Consider the following 23018-nt stretch of genomic DNA (forward strand, 5'->3'; position numbering starts at 1 on the left):
AAACCGAAGGGGAAGCCGAAAAATCGGCCCGCCGAGGACGTGCCCAAACGGGCCGCCGCGCACCCAGAGGGAGTGGGCCGGTGTGGGGGCGACACTGGAGTGGGTAGGGGGCGCGGGAGGCGCAAGAGCGGGGAGAGCGGGGGCGCCCAAGGCGGTGGGCGCCGGACCCCGCCTCCCAGACCTGCCTCCCAATTTTCGGTGAGTGGTGTAGCCCTGGGCGGCGTGCAAAGTGTGCGACGGCGGCGCTTACCCCTGCTGCGCGCCTCCTTACCTCCAGCTTCCCGGTTTGTGCACGCGGGGACCGCCACCCACCCCTCCCTCGCGGCGGCGCGCGCCCGTGGAGGTAGGTGTCGGCAAGCCTAATTAATCGCGACGCCTGGAAAGGGTTTCGGATGTGATGAGAGGTGCTATGTGGCGCAAAGCTAGCAGGGCTAGGAGCAGGCGGCAGGCAGCGCGCCGGCGACGCGGCAACGGCCGTGGCTGCGGAGTCGGTGTACCCGGCGTCCTCCCAAGCGGGAGAGGTGGTGGGCCAGGGTGTCCCGGTGATTCGTGGCCCGGCCTGGGCGCCGCGGGGGGCTCTGGAACAGAGAAAAAGTAGTTTATTGAACATGAATTTGTTTGCAGATTGTTTACAAACTCTAAAGTGTCCCCACCCCGCCCTTGTCCCCCCACTAGGATGTGGTCGAGACCACTGGGTTAGAAGCAGTGACACCAACTTCTCAACTCCCGCTGCTCACTTTTCCTGGGACCTTGGTTGAGTCACTTGTTGCCACACAGGTGTCTGCTTGGGTACAATTCATTCATTCATCCAATAAATGTTTGGTCGACCCGGCCCACCTTGGGGCGGGGGAGCCAGGTGGGAAGGAAGCCCACCTGTAAATGAAAACACACCTAATATACCGAGGGGTGTGGGGTGAGAGTTTGATACTTCCAGAGGCCTTGGAGCAAACTGTGGCTTATAGTTGTAAGTTTTCTTTGAAAATAGAAAGACACTGTTAACCGTTCAACAGAACTATTGAAATGCCCTCTTTCCCCCAGTTTGCTCGACCCAGAGTAAGAAAAGGTGTGACAGATGAAAGTGTCACATATTATTTTTCTTGGCTCCTTCAGGTGCACCTCTACCAAGCCCTCTTTTTTATCTGAATGGACAACAGAGAGCAATTCAAAGTCACCAAAGAACACTTGGAATTAAGAACAGGAAGAAAAAGCTACAGGCCAGACCCCCATAACCTGCAGCTGCTACCTCCCTCACTGCTGGCCTCTGACCTTCTCGAACTCTGCTGAAAGTTGCTGCGTTTGCCCTCCTCTCCACATCCAGACTAAGCTGGGTCTTTGTCACACTTTGGATTATAACCTCTTTTCCACTCAAAAATATACCTTCTTTTGAAAAAAGCTCAAAGGAACTACTGTTCTAAGTTGGTGCTTTTCACCTAAATAAAAGCAGATAAAAATACTGAACCGATAGACCTTAATATGCTGGTAAGCCAATTTGACAGTAAGGCCTCACAATCAATGATTCCGTGACTGTTTAAAGAGATCACGACTCACAATCATTCACCAAGTAGATTAGAAACTACTTGAAGACAAGGCCCAAGTTTTATATCTTTATATATTAAACAAAACCTCTTGGTTAAATTTGATTAAGTGATTGTCATTTTAAAAAATTGGTGAAGACTTATAAGGAGGAGGAACAGGCCAGAAACTGTTATGTTCCATTTGATCAAAAGCATCTTCCTTCCTGCTTCTAATGCCCCACAGCACAAATACATTGTATTTAAGAAGAACAAGGTTAATAGTAACCAATAAACCTTGATACTTATGCCAGTAGCTATATACATATTACTACAATGAATATAATGAAGAGTCTCCTTATTTGGAAATCCTTGAGTTGGGTTACCATCTCTCCCTTTTAGATACATATCACACCTGAACTTTGAAAGGAGTGAAACTGTCCCATGTCATATACTGACACATATCCCAGGCAGGGCACAATCAGGACTACTGTCCTAGAAATGTATAAGACAAGGTCAGGCTTCAGTCATTTCAACTTCTAACCTAGCAGGGCATCCTTGAAATATTTTTTAAGTGTAGGTTTCACCTATATTTTATTATGACCAACCACTGATGGACAAATAAAGCATTTACTTTGTAAATAAATGACAGCAGGTGGAATCAAGGGTTTATAGGTAAGCAAAAGACTCGAAGAGCTCTGAAACACAAGCTCGTTTGTGGTCTGTTCGGCTTTCTGTTTTCACTCGACACAAAGTGAAAGATGAGATTTTACTTAATTGGCATGGGGAGCTGACACTGTCTCCAGTTTTCCGTCTAGCATTTGACCTACCTGGGGCCTTAAAAGTTTTAATTTTTTAAAAAGTCTTTTCAGATTTGCAGGCCACCACGTGTGACCTTTTCATATAAATTAGTAATTTATTTTAATAGGTCATTACCATTTTAAGTACCTGGTTTATGCTTTGAGAGTAGAGCAATTCATTAGCATAATTCTTGGAACAGTTCTGACTAGAGAGTTTTCCAGTGGAAGGGGCCTCTCATTTGGCTCAGGGAGAGATGGAAGTTATGGAAACTTCAGGCTCCAGAGAGGGGCAAAGGGCCAGAATGTTGGGAGTATAAAATGCCGAGGGAGGGCACAGGTCCCTCCCTCAGGTGACTTGCTTCATGCCAAAGCCAGCAAGTTGGGATTAATAACACACTCCCAACCTAAAACACTAGGTCACCTAATGATACAACTTGGTTAAACAGATGGTGTCACACGCTACACAGAGAGATGGCCTAGCAACAGTTCTTTCCAACATTGCATATTTTACAACAATGGGTGAATTCACATGTCGGAGTTTGAATTTTGTGGTCTTGTAAGCTTCATATTTATGGGTGGATGTGTTCCTTGGCTCTTTTGCATCTTCCTGTCTAAGAATGCCTTGTCTACTTTTAGAAGCAATAGACTCGCCACAGCTGAGAATCTTGAAAATATTGTTACACTTAATGATGTAATTCAGTTTTTGGACAAGCGTGTTCTTGGCCTTTTCATTAGCTGGGGTTATTGTAAGAGCCCAGAGAAAATATAATTTTCCAAGAGCCCAGAGAAAATATAATTATAATATTATTTTAATAGCCTATGAAAAAATAAATAGGTTTCCAATGAAACAGAAACCTTAGCTGTAAGATTTTAATAATAGTATTTAGTGCTTTCCTGGTGCTTTCTGTCTTTAAAGCACATTCTGCACTTTATTTAACTAGAATGACAAATGAATGAGACTTGAAGCCTGGGCTATACATATGATAAAAGCAGGCACTGTAAAAAGCCTTTTCCTAGTCCCAGTAAATCCCCGGTAAAAAGGTTCTGTTAATTAGGATGATAAAGTTCTTAAAAATCTAACATAGTGATTACCTATGGCATTTTTTTTCTTGTCATATTGACTAGTTAGTAACTTCGACCACAAAGTACTCCTAAACTTGCATTCTAAACTAAACACACAGTTTAGTTAGTAACGCTTTATTTCAGGAGACTTAAAGTCAATTACTGCATGGCCATATGAAATTTCCCTATTTAATTTCCATTAACTAATTTTAAAATAATTTGTTTTTAGTTCAGAACACACTCTAATCTATACAGAATGTGGAGGCACATTGGCCAATGTGTTTGGACCCAGCCAGTGGCTCTGAGATGCCATTCAAGCATCTACTTAAAACCAGGGCACACAACATGAAGGCAATTGGGACTTGTTGTGCCTTTATTGATCTTTCTTGACTCTGATGGGCGGGGCCCATCTATGAGAGGAGCTTCCTGGTCTCCATGGATGACCAGTCCTCAAGGCCATCATTGCCTTTCTCACAACATCCCAAGGAGCCCCAGACTAGGTGGGAGTGGACTTTTAACAAAGCCAGCATCTACCTTAGCAGGGGGAAACAATAAAAAAGAGACTACGTGCATTACTCTGTTCCTTTTAAAACTTAAACCTAAATAATATGATACACATGTTAGTCTTAGTTGAAGATTCTAGATGGACAAAAAATTTGGATTGGGGCGTAATGACATCAACCATAGACCAATGGCCCCACTTACTGGAGATCTTAATTGGGTAAAAAAAAAGATATACAAGTGGTACCACTCTATAGCAGGAAAGTTAATTTTCCTAAACTAAAATATCTTTGACTTCCCTTGGGGAAACAAATTTCATGAAGACTAAGGTAATGGGAAAACCTGTTGCTTAGATCTTGTAACTTGGCCTTGAGGATGGAAACTCATCCAGGAGGGGGACTGATCAAGGAGGACTAGTTAAAAACAGGTGCAGGCCAGCTCACTTTTGTTTTTATTTACAAGGTGCCTTATTCAAATAACATTTTGATCCAACATCTTACTAAACAAGTAACGACAGGAAAAAATAAATAAAAAGCAAGTTGGCACTATCAAGAGAGTGCTGAGGTCCTAATAAGATCTCCTTCAGTAAAAGCCCTTTAAATGTTCTTAAAGATTTTAGTTTTTTTCACTGTATTCAATTCTTCAAATGTAGCCCCATATAACTAAGAGATTAGAGAGTTAAACACTCCAGATTAATCAAGTAATAAATTTCCTTTCGTTAAATGCTGCTTTGTGTATACGTATATACAAACGAAACACCCGCTAAGTACAAGTTTTACTTGTACAATCTTGGGTTTTTACTTTATTTACCTACCAACCAAATGTGGGTGATCATTTTCAAACAGCCTTGCAGTTAGTTACTAGCCTCAGCTTGGGACAACTGAGATTCTGACGGGGCTGTGGCTGTCATTTGCCTTCGTAGCTGAAACCCTCTCTCTAGTCCCACTTTCATCTGCTGTTGGTAAATCCTGAATTAAGCAACTAATGTCATAATTAGTCACATGTTTAATTCATCTGGAAATGTAGGTACCTTTTCATCTTTTTGTGTTTGCCCACACATGTTTAGGTTGAAATCAAAAAATGTGTAATTATAGTTTAGCTCCACCCATTTCCCTGGGTTTTTATTTTGAGGGGGAACGAATCATCGGGATACAGACAGCATAGCTCCCAGATGAGGAAGGCGGCCTCCTCCTTTGCCCACAGCTACGCACAAGCCCCAGTTCTCCTCACAGCTGCCCCCCTGCACGATTTCCATTTGGTCAAAATTCAGTGTTTGCTGGGCAGCCCAGAGGCTGCGCCCTCCACTCCCTCACTCAGCAGTTTATCGAGGGCGTGGCAGCATTCACAGCACTCTCTGTGGCCCGTGAGGAGCCCACTCAACATCAGCAGAGCCCAGATGGCACTGTGGCTTTCTAAGGTCTTTGCCGACCTCTGGAAGTTATGAGGAGGAGAAAATTATTCAGCCAAAGCATCAAGCATTTGCAACCAGTCTGGGGATCAGATGCAAAGGAGATGTTTTTATGAGCTACAGACCTCAGCTCTACCCACAGCCACGTCCCGGGGTCTCTGCATGCCGCCCAGTACTGGAAAGCTGCCTCTGCCCGCTTTCTTGAACATTCCTGTCTCTTGCTTTCTTGAACATTCCTGTCTCTTGGTTGCCTTAGTCTCTACTACCTTCTCAGATTACGGCTCCTTTTGTGCTAATTACACCGAAAAAATTGAAAGAATGTCGCTGACTTTACAAAGAACACAAAGCAGGCTTGCTTTAAAAACTAAATATAGCCAATTTCTTTCAGAAGGCAGACAACTCAGCTTTCAAACAATTTCTACTATGTGGATTAATTGCAGATAGCCAATTCATTTATTAAGACCCAAATGACAGAAGGGCTCAGCTACTGGGAGGACAAATTAAACATATATGTTGCTTTTGGGGGCCATTTACATAAAATGAGAAGATCTGATTAATGATAAGTTTTACTCCCCCAGTACTTAACTGTAAATTAAGACTTGCCAGCAACGGCAGGCTAATTTAAGCTACCATGAAAAGAGGAAAGAAATAGAAGCTGCCGATCTGTAGAAAGCAGTACCTGTACTATGCAGGTAAAAACACAAATGAAATGAAAAGAAAGTCTAAGTTTCCCCCTGGAAGGCTGTGGCTGCAGGAGAACGAGAGGATGCTGTTTTTGCAGCCCTATTTTCTGTTATGTAAGAAATGGTCTTTTAAATGACAGAATTGGGGAGGATGTGCTACCCCTGCTAGCCAAGCAAATTATGAATTCTACCCCCACCCCTCCTCCTGTGAAATCCTCTAAGGGTTAATAGGTGACCAGTAGCAGCTTGGAATGATTTATTTTTCTAAGGAACATTAAATACTGAATTGCTCATGCTGAAATAATGCTACAGCTGTGCCCCTTAGGGCTGAATTCTGGACACCAGCTCAAGTGACAGGTGTACTCGATGTATGCCCAGCCTGGCTGAAATTGTGATGCCTAACTCAAGTTTTCCCCTCGATTAACTGGTGGGGACTCTGGAGACAGCCAGGAAAGGGCCTTTTGCCACAGACACGGAAGACCATGTGTGCTCAGCCGTTCACAAAAATGCCCGCCTCGGGGGAGAATGGAGGCGCTGCTCCTTGAACAGAGAACAGGAAAATCCAGACAGAGCTTGGAATGCAGCAGGGAGAGAAAGTGGGAGCCGAGAGATCTGATCAGGACCAAACCCTTCTGGGTTTTAAAGCAAACAGGTCTGTCCTACAATAGGCTCTTGGAGGATTTGAGCAATTGAAGCAAGCCTGGGGTTCTAGGAAATGTGTCACCAAAATTGGTATTATTAGAGGAAGTGGCACAAAGCTAGAAATGCACAGTCTAATCTGTAACATATTAATGATACCTATTTTTATCCCAGGGTTGCAGTGACCTAACACCAAGAATTAAAACTCTAGAAAACTAACCCTTCACATGTATAAGACAGGAACACCTTGAGGGGTGGGGGCCACAGGGCAAAGCTTTCACTGAGTCCCTGGGTTGGACCTAGGGTGAGAAATCAGTAGTCACCCAGGAAGGTAGCTGATTTTTGAGGGAACCTGGCAACAGTGAAGGAGGGCAAGTAGAGCTCTAGACCAAACCTTGGGGGTTCTGGGGTGATGTCAGCATGCTGGGAAGAGGACACCTCTGATATGTCAGAGGCCACCCTGAGCAAACTGCACTGTGCCCTTAGGGTGTCTTGGTCTGCAGAAGGAAGGAAGAAGGCTGGGCTGTGCTCTGTCAAGCCAAGAGGGCTCCTAGACGAAGCTTCCCTTGGTCCATCCCACCTACCACAAAGGCCCTGGACCCCATCTCCTGGCAAGATGGTGCCAAATGGCCACTGGAGAGAGATGCTGTCTGGAGCTAGATGCTGTCAAATCTCCCACTTGGGAGACTTGTTCCAGTAAGGATGCTTCTGACTAAGATGATGGCTGAAGGTATCAACCAATTTAAAGCAGTGGTAGGTGTTTTGCTTTCTTATTCTGAAAAGATCATCTCTATCTTCTGAGTAACAGGATTTTTTAATAATTGGACCTTCTGGAACTGTATCAAAAAGCCTAGCTGTGAAAGAAACTTTCAAAGGAAGTTGATATAAAATTTAGTTAGGACCCAGAGACATCTAATCTGCAAGTTAAATGGATACTTGATTTACTCAAACCCATTAAAAGCATCCCAAAGTCTAGGAAAACTTCACTGACCCAAAATTCCTATCGTCACATTATTAACCCATGCCTCAGGGGGGCGCCCCATGGTAGAGTATTTTAAAGAAATTCTCAGCCTTAAAAGTGAGTTCCTTAAATGGTTTTCTATTAATTAAAGCAGTAATTATTCTAAATATATCATTTCAGTGAGCTGCTGTGGGTTAGTTGAATGCAAAATGTGCAAAAACCAAATTGTTGACTAACTAGTGTGATCCCCAAGGACATTTAATGTTTTAATGGTAGATATAAAATGCCTTTATAGTTCATTTACCTTGCAGCACATTCTTAAAAAGTGTTAAGTGAATGTGTTTTCCTCAACCCGGCATAACTACATACCTGCTAGATTTACTGAGGGTACCAAAGGCAGAGAGGGGAACTTTGTAAAAAATAAGAAGCCTAAAAATGACTAAAGAATAGAACTCTACAACAAAAATTTAGTTTCTAAAATGGATGCCAGAGGCAGAGGAGATTTTGAGAGAAAAATATACGCATAATTTCTAAAACACGTAAAGCAAAACAGCAAATCTGCAAATGAGAAAAAAAAGCTACTAGCAGCAAGCAAGCCCTAGAAAAACAAACAAAAAAATCACTTGTATTGATAGTAATTGAACCCTCGCTTAACCCTTCTCCCAATACCTGATAATTCTGTGAGATCACCCAGCTGTCACTCTTTTCCTTTTAGAAACGTGACATTGATTTGTCTAGCAAAGACCTATTACTAGAATTCTGAGGTCTGCTTAATGGGGCTCTAATAAATCTAAGTCATCAATTCTTGACCTTTTTTTCCTGAAATTCTCAGTATGTGGTAAACTGCTGAAAACACATTTCCAAGGTTCTGTGACTGTGACATAAAGATAAAGGGTCAAGGCTGAGCGGCTTTGGTGGTCTGAGTGCATCTGGGCTCTGCCCTGCCTGCACCCCAGAGGGAAAAGAAGTAAGATCGATCAGAAACAGTATCTGAGGGCCGTATCGATGCTCTGCTTTGGGCTGAGCTGTTTGCAAACAGAAACAAATTGCACACGACTGAATAAGTGCTAAGGGGGGTGTGCCAAGGAGCCGTTACTGCCTTTCCTCGAATCCTTTCCTTCCCCACCTGCCTGCTTGCTTACTGTGGTGAGAGATCAGGAAAATTTGTAGCCAAGAGTCTAAATTGGCTTATCCACATGAGAGAGAAAGAAAGAAAGAGAAAAGATTGATGATCTAGTCCTAGTTTTGGTGACTTGGAGATAAAAGGATGGAGGAGGGGGCCCTGTTGGCTTTTTCTTTTTCTATAAAACCTACACTTCTTTTTTTATTTTATTTTATTTTTTTAAAGATTTTATTTATTTATTTATTTTTCCCCCCAAAGCCCCAGCAGATTGCCGTATGTCATAGCTGCACATCCTTCCAGCTGCTGTATGTGGGATGCGGCCTCAGCATGGCCAGAGAAGCGGCGCGTCAGTGCGCACCCGGGATCTGAACCCGGGCCGCCAGCAGCGGAGCGCGCGCGCTCAACCGCTAAGCCACGGGGCCGGCCCCCTAAAACCTACACTTCTTATCCTTGTTGTTCACTGGCTGGGTTGAGCTGGTTATAACCGAAGACAAACTGAGGGCAGGGGGCTTCAGTTCCCCCTAAATTCTAAGATGGCTGCAGGCATCAGACAAATCTTGACCCTGGTAATGATCTTGCCAAGAGCCTAGTTGTAGGATTTCTCCCTGCATGGTTCTCCCTCCTTGTGTCTGCCTGTGAGGACCGGCTTGCTACTTCATCCCCTCCTTCCTCCTGCAGCAGACTTCAGCTCGCCACTGCAGAAAAAGCAAAAGACGCCAACATCTTATTTGTGCCCTCCCTTCCTCGTCCCTCAGAGCACAGGCTGGATTCTAGGTCTGTTCCTTCAATTCCTAAAAAGTTTATCTACAGCATTTGGGTTGGATGAGCTGATCCTCTCAAATATTCAGGCAAACCGGCCGTCTGTAGACAAAACAACCAGATGCTTTTTCACAACTGAACTTTTGACCAAATTGATTGGATGCTTCGGCATCAAGAAGACAAAAACTCAAGTCAAAAAGGTCACCAAGAATAGGAAATTAGTGGGCGATAAAAAGCCATATGACAGTAGGAAGCATTACATTTTCCTAGCAATGAAAACCTGAGTTTTTGGGTCATGCTAAATGACTCAAAATTTGCCAGAGTGAAGCCACAGCAGAAAGAATGGATTTTTAAAATGGTTATATTGTTCCTATTTATTTGGCTTTGCTGCTGCCAGAAAGTGGCTTGGAGCCTCCTTTTTAGCACTCTGTAAAATGTAAATGCTCTAAATTAAGAAGCCATCTAATCTCAACCAATATTAATTCTGACATGAAAAATGAGATCAATTCTTCAGACAAGATTATGATCGCTGCCGCCTGACATTAACCCATCACCTCACTATGTTTCTCAAAAAATGGAATATTTTTCTTTTCCAAAGTGCCTATTTATTTCTACGAGGGGACAAAATCCTCACGCACTTTCCTTATTCTGACATTGAAAAGGCACAATCTCCTCAAGTGGGCTGGTTTTGACCCCCAGACTCTGCAAGCTTCTGTATCTTGTCTTTTTTTTTTCCTCTCCAAACTAAAATCACTCTAAAATAAAATATCTAAGCACCCTGAGGGTCGTAAGACAGGATGCTGCCCTTGCATCTTTCTCCTTGCAGACCAAACTGCCGGCTTCTGATATTGTTTTCCAAGTGCAAAAGGGAAAAACAGGTTTAAACATATTTTTCTAGTGTTTTCCCCTTAACTGGTCCATTGAAATCAGCACGATCACAGTGCCTCCATCTCCGTAGCAGGCAGAATCACCGTGTATCTAGACAGAGAAAGGATTTGCATTTTGGCTCGGCTCGGATGGGGAATCTGCAGTTGCTGTAGGAAAGCAGGCATCTCAGTGCCTCCCTGCAATACCGCTGCACAATTTCAAGACCACTGCCCCTCCCAATAAGATTCTGCAGATGTTGTATTTTGCTGGTTAATGCTCTTGTTGAGTGCAAGAAATAAAGTGGTTTGACTCGTAAATGTCCATAATTCACCTGCCACCAAGCCTTAAGCCCCTGCTGTTTCATTATCCGCTGCCCTTTAATAATCATCAAAATTAGAAGTGTCTCTAGCAGCATGTTTAGCGAGGGGAATAAGGAACCCCAGAAAATCACAAATTGCTTGGGGAAAGTTACCACATAGGGTGCCTCCCTGGGGGGAAAATAATGCCCATCAGTGTTTAATTCAAGGCCTCGGGGCACTCTTGGCAGTGACATCACTTTTAACAGAGACATTGTGTAATTCAGTTACACAAAAGCAGCTGAGATGAGCAGGTTCGAATCATCTCTCCTGCTCTGTGTAATTCCGTGCTAGAGGCTCTCCAAGCAGTCTGCACTTTCTGTTGCACGGCATGAACAAGTCCTAAAACGGAGGCAGGAGGTGAACGGAAGCGGGAAATAACGCCCCTTCCATATCTATTTTTTTTCCTCTGCTCCCTTCATCCCTGGGGACCCCACAGCTAACCTGGATGCATTTTGCTCCTCTCTTTCTGACATTGCCATTCCCAAGAGCTAAAGCTCTTTTCAGCTGAGCAAGTCTAGGATTCCCTTTGATTTCTCTCTAAACACTGCCAGCCCCAAATCCCAGGGCCACCTCTGTGGGTTGTAGCAACCCACTGGGGGGGCCTCCTATGGACTCAATGCCTAAAGTCAGGGTAGGGATTAGACAGGCCCGGGAGGGTGGGAGGGGGAAACGGGCCCTTTCCCAGACTCGTGCCTGAGCTGAATGAAGCCTACTAACATCTGCTTCTCCAGCTCTCTTCCCAGCCTAAAACACGGCCTCTGCCCATCAGAACATCGGGTCCCAGGCCCACAAGGCTCTCTCTGCAGCTCCAAGGCCCTTGAACGTCCATTTGAACTACACACCCGACTTTAAAGAAAAATACCGTCTTCAACAATGGGGTGTGTGACCACTGGAAACCCCTCCACTGCTTTCAAAGCCAGTGGAGCAGAACACTAGCTGGACTCCCCGCCTCCGGGTGAAAGTCACAGCTCACTCCACGGAAGGGGAGGGAGAAGCCAACAGCCGGTAGCTTGCTAAGTTCTGCCCTGTGGGTCCTTCCTTTTCACAGTGCATCCCTGGCTCAAAACAGCAAGGCCTGACGACAGAGCTGGTGATGGGACCCAGGACCGCGGGAGGGGCTCGAGCCCCTCTCCAAGGGCACTTATCCATCACTCCGAGTGACAGCTCGCTTTGCACTCTGCAGCTCAGCAGCTAACATCTCTTTCAGAGGCCCCTTCCCTCCCCCCACCACAAGCCTCCTCTGTAAAAACCAAAAACCATCTCGTTCTTTCATCATAATTAAAGTGCTGTCAGGGAAATGGCAGGGCTGGCTTCTGCTGCAGTGGAAATGACCCTCTCTATTCCTCTTCTCTCATTTGCTGAAGTGGTCCTTCCTTTGCCTGAAATCAGGCCCTTTGGTGATGGAAATTTTAGCCGGAAGCAGCGAGTTCTAAGCAGAATCCTAACCTTGGGAGGGTGGGGAGAAAATCGATGTTTTGAGCCGGCCCGTCTCTGCGGCAAGGTGCTGGCGCAGCCATCTTCATCGGCGGGAGTGGCTGCCGCAGCCACCTCTGCTCTCAGATCCGTGCAAGGCTTCCTAATTACAAGTCATTGTCAGGGTACACAATTTAGCAAAATTTGGAGGCTGATTCTCTCTGTTGATTTATCTAAGGGGCAGGAGGACGCTGTTTAGAAGGAAGTAAATAGGTTCTGGATCTGGGAAGATAAAATCCCAGCGCCTTTCATGCTCAGAGGGAAAGCGTGACTGCGTATTTAATATCATCGCTGGCCTGCGTGTGTGTCTGAAATAAAGCTATAACTTACACGCATAATTAAATGCCCTCCTCCTCCCAGCTGGGTGCTACTGAGCCCCTGGGTGACACTCCTGCCTGTCATGGCCACTGCAGTGTTTAGGGCTCTTTCTAAAGTCCTGGCAATGGCATCTCATCTCGTTTTGTGAAGACGTCACTCTGATCCTGTTAGCCATCATAGAACTTTCTAAAAAGAACATTTCAGGTCGGGAATGCATTAAGGTTTAAGAAAAAAGAAAAAAAGTTAAAAGGGAAAAAGAAAGAAAAGAAAAAAAAAGAACCCATGGCCCTGAGTAGTTTTGAGCTCTGCCTGCAATCCATGACATATATTCAAATACATATTCTGTGAGGAATTCATAATATTCATCCGAACCTTCAACTACTTACATTTTAAGGAAACTCGCATGTCAGTAGCTTTCAAAATTAGCTTAATTTCCTTTTCCTAAAGATCATGCATCTTGGAAGGCCCCTTTTGAGTTACACTGGGGAGCTTAACTGGCAGGCTTCTGGATTTCTATAGGGGTGTGCTAATATCTGGCAAGTCAAAATGGCAATCCAGGCCTCCCTCAATTGAATCATTAGTTGTTAACGCACCTCTGAGTAACTCGAAGCTAAGGTGTGAAATCAACCCAAGTGTCACCAAGCATCGGTTTCTCCTAAGGCTGTAATGCAGGACAGTTGGGGGGCTGTTTATGTCACAAACCAGCAACAAGGTTGTCTTTGCTGCTTGATTATTTGCTGGCCTGGCCTCCTGCCTCCTTGTTCCTTTCTCCCACCACCCCCAACATTTTTTCTTTTCTTTTTTAAAGAAAGCGAAGCAACCGTATAGTACTCAAGCCTTTTATTTTCTGACTATCCTGTGTGTCATAGCAGTGGACGCTGGAGAAAAATATGGGGCTTGTTGTTATCGACCTGAGCTGGGAATGAGTCAGGCACCCAAAGGCTTCCATCTGGACCCGACTCTGCCACTTAGATGGGCCACCCTCCCACCCCTGCCAAGCAGAACCCAAAAAGGTACCTGGAGAGCCGGAGGGAGGGGCCCCCAAGTCCTGGGGTCACAGGGGAAGAAAGCCAATTTGAAGAATTCACTGCAATGGGGATACTAAGCGGTCACAGAGCTGGGCTTGGGGGAATGGGGGTGTGGGCTGGGACAAGGGGTGGAGAGGGAAGTTGATTGCCCAAATGCCCCCTCCCCTGTCCTTCTCCAATGCCTCCTGTTAGAATTCTACTCTTAAGGACTCCAATATTAAAAATGTGACTCTCAGCTTTTTGGCTTCACAGAGCTCCTTATTAAAATGCAAATGTCCCTTAAGGGTAGCCCCCTACACCTTTGCCAGCTAATGGGATTAACTGAACAGAACACAGCCACCTGCAGGGAAGTAAGGAAGCCTAGGGCCAAATCTCCACTTCTCGAGTTTGCCAGAGGCTCATCCCTGAACCCCCCATAATGCAAAATTCAGGCATCCCTGTTTCAGATCTCTTTGAAAGGGGTATCGGAAGACACCGCCTGAGTCCCAGCAGTGGGATCATCTGCTTACTGAAATTCTCTGAGCCCTGGTGTCATCTCTTTTAAATCATTTCTCTTAGGATGGACAACACTTTCAAAGTATCCTAATAGAAGGGTCAGGATACAGAAGAGAAGCATTAGGCTGGTGGTGGGAAAGTAACTGCATATAACAGTCATTTGCAGAGGCTGTGACGTGTAATAAAAGATATTTTCAAAGTAACTTGGGCAACTGATTTTTCTGAACTGGCAAACAAGCTTCAGTTTATGTCATGAAAATGCGTTTTCACTCACAGTGATTGCTCAGTGTGCCTCTCAGGTGCAGAGTATTAAGATGTCACAAAGAGAAGCCAAAACTTAATAATTCTGTAAATCTGAATTTTACTCATGGAACAAAATCAGTTCCTGTCATCTGGGAGTTCCTTCAATCCAGTGATCTACACAAAAGCCCTTCTCTGGTATCTAAAATAAAAAAATCTCTATCTACCTATCTGTACACACACACACATTTTCAAAAATATATAAAGATCATGTATCATGTGCTGAGCATTACAGGCATCCTGATACATACGACACACTATTCCAAGAGCAATGAATAGATAACTTAAAAGTACTTGTGAAAGGAAAGTTGGAAATAAAATTCTGGAATTAAAAGTGTGTTTTTCTTTCCACAACGACTGGGAATTAATTATACTACTTGAATATAGACTATCTCTACAATATTTGCATTAGGAAACAGGAAAAAGAGGCCCAAAGCTCAGGATCTAATACGGAGGATGGAAACTAAGATGGAGGGCAGCTCAGGATCTAAGGAGGAAGAGGAGCTAAAATGGACGGCAGCCGAGAGGCTGAGATTGCGGGCTGAAGCTAAGATGAAAGGAAGCACTCCACAATACCTCAGGACCTATGGCTGCAAACTATGAACACTTGCCCATCCCACCCTCAGAATACGAATCCTAGACACAAGATTCTAAGATTAGGTGGAAGAATTTGGGCCCACTCCCTAAGAGAATTTTCAGTCCTAGAAGATTCTGGAAGGTATAGTTTGGCTCCAGACAGAGCAGAAAAGAGAGAGGGAGCTGGCTAAAGGCTGTCTTCTGCACCACTCCTGGGCTAGGCCTTCTGAAAGCAGGCCTTCTCAGCAAGGCCAGGGCCCCCCGGGCTATACCTCCTGGAGAAAGCCCTCATTCGGTATCAGGGCTGATGCCTTACCATCACCGAGACCCACACTGTGCCTACAGAAGGCTTGGTTACTGCTGTTCCTGTATAAATTTTCGGCCTCACCCTGGCATAGAAATGCCTGAATGGTTGTGCCTGTCAAATATCTAGACACCGTTGTTTGTTTCGATCCAAGCAGATCCTTCTGGGTTTTCTGCAGGACTCAGAATAATTGCATGTAAGCACTGGCTGGGTTTGCTCATCTAGGGTGCAGAAGTGTTGGAAGGTTGCTGAAGTCTCTTGTTAGACAATTGTTCCATCTTCTCTTATAGCTGCAAATCTACACCCTATTTAATCACTCAGCAGAGACTCCCCACTCTTGTTAACTTCCTGGGTTTGTTTTGATTGTGAGACCACAAAGGGAACAGCGACGTCTTCCCATGGGGAAGGGCACAGATTAGGCACTCAGTACAGGTATATTGAATGAATGAATGAAGAAATGAAAATGCCCAAATTAAGGCAAACTCACCAGCCCGGCAAGGATTTCATCCTTCTGAGTGGCTTGGCAGACACATGAGTGGCGACTGCAAGCTAAGAGATGCTACTAGAAAGGCAAGAAGGAAACAAGGCTATTTCGACATCCAATATAACCCCCAAATTAGGAAATAACTTATCAGTGAGGAAAAATGGGTGCATCTCTACCAAGAACTGGGCAGGATTCCATGGTCTTTGCCAAGTTGGACACAATCTAATATGAGGTAAACCTCAGATCTGCCAACAGTCAAAAATCTGAAAAATTAATTTGCGACAACTGTTTTCATTTGGAACCATGATTTTCCTCAATGAGGCGTATCATCGTGTGCTCAGTTCCCATTAAACACTCTCAGACAACCTTTTCTTTCTTTTTTATGAGGAACAGCCACGACCCTCTTCCCCACAACAATTCCTAAAGGCCACAGAAGGCCCGTTTTATAAACAAACTTGTGGCGAGTCCCTTTTCTTGGCTATGAGAACAGCAACTGTTTCCCCCCTCACTGGCCCCTAATCGGCCATTTTGCTAAGTCTCAAAGCAATACAAATCTAGCTCAAATCAATTAGTAACACATTTCTAACTCTTGGCGCTTGGGGAGAGTGTGAACTTATCCTGGTGGAGAGAAGCTAAACCTTGAGAAGGAACTGAAGCGCGGTCACCCTTGCAAACCGCTTCTGCCTCTGTGGGCTGCGCTTTTTTCCTTTTTTAAAGCAAAAACTTGGGTGAATGGGGTTCTACCACAACAAATTAGGACAAGACTTTGATTTTATTTTTTCACTTGAGCTAATGAATAAAGCACAGGACAGAGGCAGCTGACGGAATATTTTCCCCACTAACGCCAGGAAGCTGAAGGTCTGCTCTGGTGAGTTGCTTGTTTTTTACAGCCTGAGAGATTGGCGTCTGGTGTGACATTCACTCTTAGCTGTCCCCTCCTGCCCACCTCCCCCCCCAGCACAGAGCCATCAATCTTGTCCTGTCTCCTCCTGCAGAATCTACCCCCCACCCCTCACTCCTTACTGAAGAGAACTGTCTCCCCTCTCTAATGAGCATACCCATGAGAATAAAACTTGTTTTTCAAAAGGGGGGGGGGAAGAAAGGAAGGAAGGGAGGAAGGAAGGAAAAAAAAAGAAAACAATGCCTATACTGAGTCTGGCTGGAGCCAAATTCTCGAGGACACCAACCTGTAAACTTCTAAGGATTTCCTCAACATCTGAGATGTATACTTAACGTACAGGCTGTTTGCTTTTAACTTTAGGATTTGCTTTGTTTTGTTTTGAGTAATTAACAAATCAAAGAACTCATGAAGATTGGGTTTTTTTTAGGACATAAAGGTTCACTGTGTGCCAGATTTCTTAAAAAAAACCACTAAGTGGCATAAGGCATTTGAAAACACTTGGAAAGTCAGGTTGTACTAGAAGGGGGCTTATTACTAATGTAAAAAAAAACAAAAATTGAATAATCATTTTAGGATCAGGAGAGGAATATCGGAGAAGAGACAAGGGCCCCACTGTGGGAGAGGATACAGTCAGAGCTCAGCGAACATGGTGAAGGGAGGCAGGGGCCCCACTTGGTCCCTGTCCTACTTGGTGGGCTCCTGGGACCAACATGGGGCTCCATAGGGGGTGGGATGGGGAGGAGTCGATGCCTCCCCCGTGCCCACCCCCCCAGACCAGCCTCTCGGCTGTGCTGGCTGCTCCACCCGGAATTGGCAGCTCTCCATCCTCTGCCTGGTACAACTTCAATTACTTGCAACCCGATCCTCCCTTCTCCTCCCTTCCCGACTGGAAGTTCCTAGAGGGCAGGGACCCCATTTGTGGGCAGAGCTTAAGTCAGCAAAGGCACTTTTTCTTTCTCCCTCTCTCTTTCTCTCCCTTTTAAAAACTTGTATTTAATCTCTGTATTTATTTATCTCTTAGGAGATAAATACACCTTCTTTTCTCTCTTTTTCAACAATAAAGTCCTGGCTGAGGAGAGAGTTGGTTTTTAACTTCTCCTACTCTTCTAGGTCACAAGGACTCTGGGATTTCAAAAGTTCAGAGAAGGAAAAACAAAAGAAAGGAATTCAGACTCCTTTTCCCACCTCAGTGAAAGGATGGAGCAAGTAAAAGAAATGAGAACTGAGGAGAAAGTGGGAAAACGTCTAAGGAAATCGTGTGTGTGTGTGTGTGTGTGTGTGTGTGTGTGTGTGTGTGTGTGTGTGTTGGGCAGAGAGACTGGCCAAAAAAACCCATCAAATGAACAGACCAGACCCCTCGCCCCTCCTCAAAATACAGAATGGCAGGATTCATGTTAAAACAAAGCCCCAGGGACCCTGGACAGGATGAAACCCCAACCTAAGAGACCCCTCAAACATGGGGCTTTTCTCCATTTGGGCTTCCTACATTTCATCTAGAGAATTCTAAGTGATCCCACTTCCTGCGAGCGGGCTCAGTCATTCTGAGCTCTCTGCTGACCTCTGGTGGGGGAGGAGCTCTACTGGCCCAGAAGGGTGTAGAAACAGGGGCAGCCCACCTGCCCTGTGTCCCCAGGGCCCCCAACATCCAGAGCACCCCCAGCTGGGGGTGCCGTGTTAACCCGCCTTGGCCAAGGTTCAGGGCTCTAATTTGGGACGTCTAGGGAGGAAACAGGTAAGGAAAGCTTTAAAGAGGCCCCGGACGATTATGGGTTTAAGAGAAGAATGTTGGAATAAACTTTGTTAATTGAAAGAAAAGAGTTTTTAACAGCAGGGTGAGAGAAACTTTTGCCTGAAGTTAATATATTTTATTCAGTTCTTTTGACTTTTCCTTGATTGGGGTGGGAAAGAAATGTACCACTCACCTCCGCTACCTACAAAAATTCTCCCAGTGATGGGTACTTAGAAATTATTAATTATTTACCAAAGGATAAAAGACAGGCCTAAGATTTCCTGTACCATCTGCCATTTTGGAAGGGACCCTTTAAAGAGGAGAGAGGGGCCGGCATGCCGGTTCTGGTTGAACTTTTTGTAAGAGAATTAAAGAAGTTTTACAGTGAGAAGGACATCCCTCTCATTATTCAGATGAGGAAAACTGAGACCCAGGGGATAAAGCAATTTGCCCAAGGTCTCAGAACTGGTTCCCCGCAGAACCAGGGGGCGTACGCAGGCTGGGAATTCAGAGGTCACGGTGACAGTGTTTTCCCGCACTGGCTAAGGTCTACAGACCCACTAGTTAAAGGTGACAGGATTTGTCCTCAGAAGTCAACTGTTCAACAGAAAAACCTTTAAAACTATCCCTAGGCCTTGGGGACAAGGGTTGTGTAGGAGAAAGGGGATTAGGGGAGGGGACTCGGAGTGGTGCCTCAGGCGTGAGCACACGGGGAGTTTTGAGAAGCTAGGCTCTCAACAGTAAACGCCGAGCGCCATCTGCCAGCCGGTTCTGAGCAGCCTTGCTTTATTTTATTGTTTCTACTTTCCAGCCCTAAATAGTAGGTGTTCTCATCTCTTTCCCTAAAAAAAGGTATTTCCTGCTCATGAACCCCGCCAAAATAAAAATATTATTTAAAAAAAAATCTCAAAAGAGAGAAAGAAAAAGAGGGAAAGAAAGAAAGGAGGGAATTCCTTTGGAGGCTGATTTCTGCTCCCCCATTTCTGAGCTGCGCAGACCTCTAGGCGGAATGGCATCAGCCCCTTTCCTCCATGGAAGGAAGCCCTGATGGTCTTCCTCCAGACCCCTTCTTCCTGACCTTCCACCTTCTTCCCAGCAGAAAGATCAGCTCCCAATTTTGAACTTCCCTTTATATCTGAAGTTAGACCCTACCTCTGGGGAATCAAGGTCTTAGGGCCTGAAAGAAAAAAAGAAGAGAAGAGAGGCCTTTGCCACCTGTCAACTTAAGTCTGAGGATAAGATGTCTGCAAGGGTTTTGGTTCTGTCCCTGCTCACCGAGTCCAGTCTCTACCTAGAATCCCTTTTCTGGAGCCTGCCCACCCCTCACCTGGGAACCTTAACTCTTTGTACCTAAAGTTGACCACAGAGATACTCCCTGGCTTTCTTTTGGACAACCTGTCAAATTTAAGTCCCTGACCATGGCAGGACCCCAGGATTACTCAGCAGAATCATCACAAAATGGAGCCTTGTCACACTTTTAAGAATCCAACTTTGGCCTTTTCTGGATGTCACTTGGCAAATTCATGGAATCCTTGAATCCACCAGGTCCTAGGAATGAGAACCCTTGAACATCTAAGCCAGTGCTCTCTTTCCACTCTCCTAGGAACCCCCAGAAAAGTTGGGGTTCCTCTGCCCACCCCCTCCCCCATCAGGGCAACGTGGGAAGATAGGCAGGAATAATCACCATAAACTTGCCCCATGCCAAACCGCCCTAGGATAACCGATTTCCTAAGAGCGCTCCAGAATGACTGGATCCCATCAGGAGAATTTCCAGACTCTCACTTAGAATGAAGAGCCCTCCTTCAAGTGTCCATCTTAAAACCAGCCATGGCCATTTGTTTGCAAAATGCAATGATCTAATATACTTCCTTTTTAGCAGCTAAAAAGGAAGAAATGAAATCACATAAATGTTTAATTATAAATAGCTATTAGTTTTCTGGCAACCCAACTTAAAAATTTTCCCCTAACGTCTGGCGTTTGCTGTTGGGTTCTGCCCGGAGCCTTCTAAGCATTTCCTTGGAAAGACGTTGCACTTGGTCCCAGGCATAATGTCAAAATCAACATTCAAAAAACACGCCCGGTGTAATTTCAAGGATTCTGCAATAGGAGGTGTTAGTCAGGGGGCACTTCACTTAGCTGAACTTGGAACATATAGAAAGTGATATTTTTAATTTTACATGTCCAATATATAACTTATCAAACTACAGATTGGTTTCTACCCCTCACCCTAAAGTAATCCTAATAGTAAAAGCGAGTGTTTAAGTTCACATAGATAACTGGGGTGGAGACAGTCATTGTCTTACTTTTCTTTTCTTCTAGACTTTGCAATTAACTTGAAGTCCACAAATTCTAAACTCTCTAAGGAAAAAAAAAAAGTTTAAAAAAACTAAATCTCTGATGAATCTATAACATCTTACAGGTCTATTGAAAGACCAGATGGGAGCAAAAATATCAATGTTTTAGGGTCAAAATAGAATAAAGAAGCAATAAAGTCTTCTTTCGTGATGGTTACTTGGGAGAGAGGCTGTTTAGGTGCAAGTTGAGGGCCTAGGCCACTTTTTAAAACTAAAATCATGATTTAGTCCTGTTATGATTATTCCAAGAGATTCTGGTTATAGAATCCGCCCTAGGATGGGAGAGGGGGCATCAACTATCTTATCAAAGACCAAGTGCAAGACTCTTGATCAGGAAACGTGCTTGGGTTATTACTTCTATTGGCACAACTATGGTTTATTTCTAAAAGATCTTATTTTACCTTTCTCAGTACAGTCATTCAGAGGCATTCCTTCCACTGCCCCCCGACCCCCCGCAATGTAACTTCCTGCCTTGAAATATCAGTTGCTAAAGGTTATGGGTCACCTCTGTGCAGTAGGCTGGCTCCCTGTGGGTCTGGGACTAAGTGACCCAGGTAACAGGGCCCACATCCTTGTCGCTGCTGTGCACATACTACCAATTAAAGGCTCCATTAATGTTTCGTGGGACACATGTGAAGTGGGGCCCCAGCCATCCCAGAGCTGATCCATAATCAGCAGCCATCTGAGTATATATAGTCTTTATTATCTCAGCATATTTCTCTACAATGCATGGTGAATTAATTTAGTGCACACCAGACAGAGGGACAATTCCCAGCCTGCTATGGACAAAGGCCCCTAAGGAACCCCTAAGTGGTAGATATGATCATTTAAGGGTTAAAATGTATTTAAGGTCTGCTTTATCCCAGTCCATTGATTAGCTACGGGACTGACCTGGTTAATCAGAGTCTTAGACCAAATCATTATTACTTCCCTGGAATAATTCTCTTTTCTATTCTATTTAGGGCCATCTGGGTCACCACCTTCTTTTCTGAGATTTCTGGAAATTACTTCTACCCAAGAACACAGGATCACCAACATTAGAATAAACATTTGTGACTGGTTATTAGTAACTGAAGTCAATGATCTTTTCTCTGAAGATGACTTTTCTTTTTAAGGTCTTAAGTTATGACATGACTGATCTCTAACTCCCCCAGGATTTGATATTGATAATGTTAGGTTAGTGGTTCTCAACTGGGATTGATTTCGCCCCAAAAGGAACATTTGGCAATGACTGGTGACAGTTTTGATTGTCACACTATGTGTGTATGTGGTGGTGGTAGGGGGTGGGCTGCGTGTGTGTTACGGCATCTAGTGGGTAGAGGTCAGAGATGCTGCTAAACATCCTACAGTGCACAGGACAGAGACAGCCCCCATGACAAAATGTCAATGGAGCTGCTATGGAAGACCTCTGTTTTAGAGCCCCCCGGAAATGCTCCTAAAATCCCAGTACATAGCCAACGGGGAGAAGTCACAGCTTAAAAATAAAACGCTAGGGTTGATTAAAGCTTTGGGGCCTATTACATGCAGACTTTGTCCTAGGGCGGGGTGGGGGCTGAAAGTGAAGCAGGGGCCCTCTGCACGTTCGCTGGCTCCCCCCTTCCCCTCTCATTTTTACCACTGATGCGACACCATTCTTTTGCCTTATACCGTCTCACCATCTAGTGGCCACCTGAAATATCAACTCACCTCACCATCTCTGGGCCCTTCTAGAATCAGTCATTTAAAAAATTCACATTTGGGGCAGGGAGGCAGTGGGTGGAAGGACCCCTGAATGATGTATACGATTTTGTTAGTAAGTTAATTAAGCATCCTGTAGGCCTAATAGACCTATACAGAGAGTGGGTATAAGGAGTTAAGATGGACACTTTCTAAGATTTCAGAAGCCCATGAAGGCCAAAAAACTCAAGGGGCTGAAGACAAATAAAATTTGACTTCTTATTAATGGGGACCCAACAGAGCCTCTGCTTAAGTCCTTTGGATACTCAGGACTTACCATGCATAAGCACAGAGAAGAAAACGGCGTCTACGTAAAAGGATGCGTTCAAGGGGTCTCAGTAATTTAAGTACCTGTATCCTTCCTAAATTAACACTGTCTATTTTTGACAGGTTGGTTTTTTTCTTTTTCAATTGGACCAATCAGCTACTTTTACAGCTAAAGAAACTGAGGGCCAGGCATGTGGTCCTAGAGGTCAGAGGCTGGGATGGACACCAGCTAAGATGCAGGACACTTGTTCCTATTTCCCTGCTCGGTGCTAGACTCTCTCACAATGCCTGACTTCAGTGTTTGTGCATCATCATAAGAATTATTCTTTCTTTTCAACCTTACCTCTTTGCAGGTTCCCTGTAAAAAATAATTCCTCAGTCATTTGCACGTTAGCAATCA

At 44.7% G+C, this 23018-nt stretch overlaps 1 protein-coding gene and 1 long non-coding RNA gene across 4 annotated transcripts in view; one reads left to right on the top strand and one right to left on the bottom strand.

The window, feature by feature from the left end:
• GNAS (GNAS complex locus) overlaps window positions 1-23018 on the bottom strand; it is a 65656-nt gene that overhangs the window by 21516 nt on the left and 21122 nt on the right. The gene's annotated exons all lie outside the window — the stretch shown is intronic.
• Window positions 172-8849, top strand: LOC131418297 (uncharacterized). The gene is made up of 3 exons (XR_009222872.1): window positions 172-343; window positions 676-789; window positions 1111-8849. It is a non-coding gene; the product is annotated as an uncharacterized LOC131418297 (long non-coding RNA).

The sequence above is a fragment of the Diceros bicornis genome, chromosome 19, assembly GCF_020826845.1.
Source record: "Diceros bicornis minor isolate mBicDic1 chromosome 19, mDicBic1.mat.cur, whole genome shotgun sequence".
In the NCBI taxonomy this organism is placed as follows: Eukaryota; Metazoa; Chordata; class Mammalia; order Perissodactyla; family Rhinocerotidae; genus Diceros; species Diceros bicornis.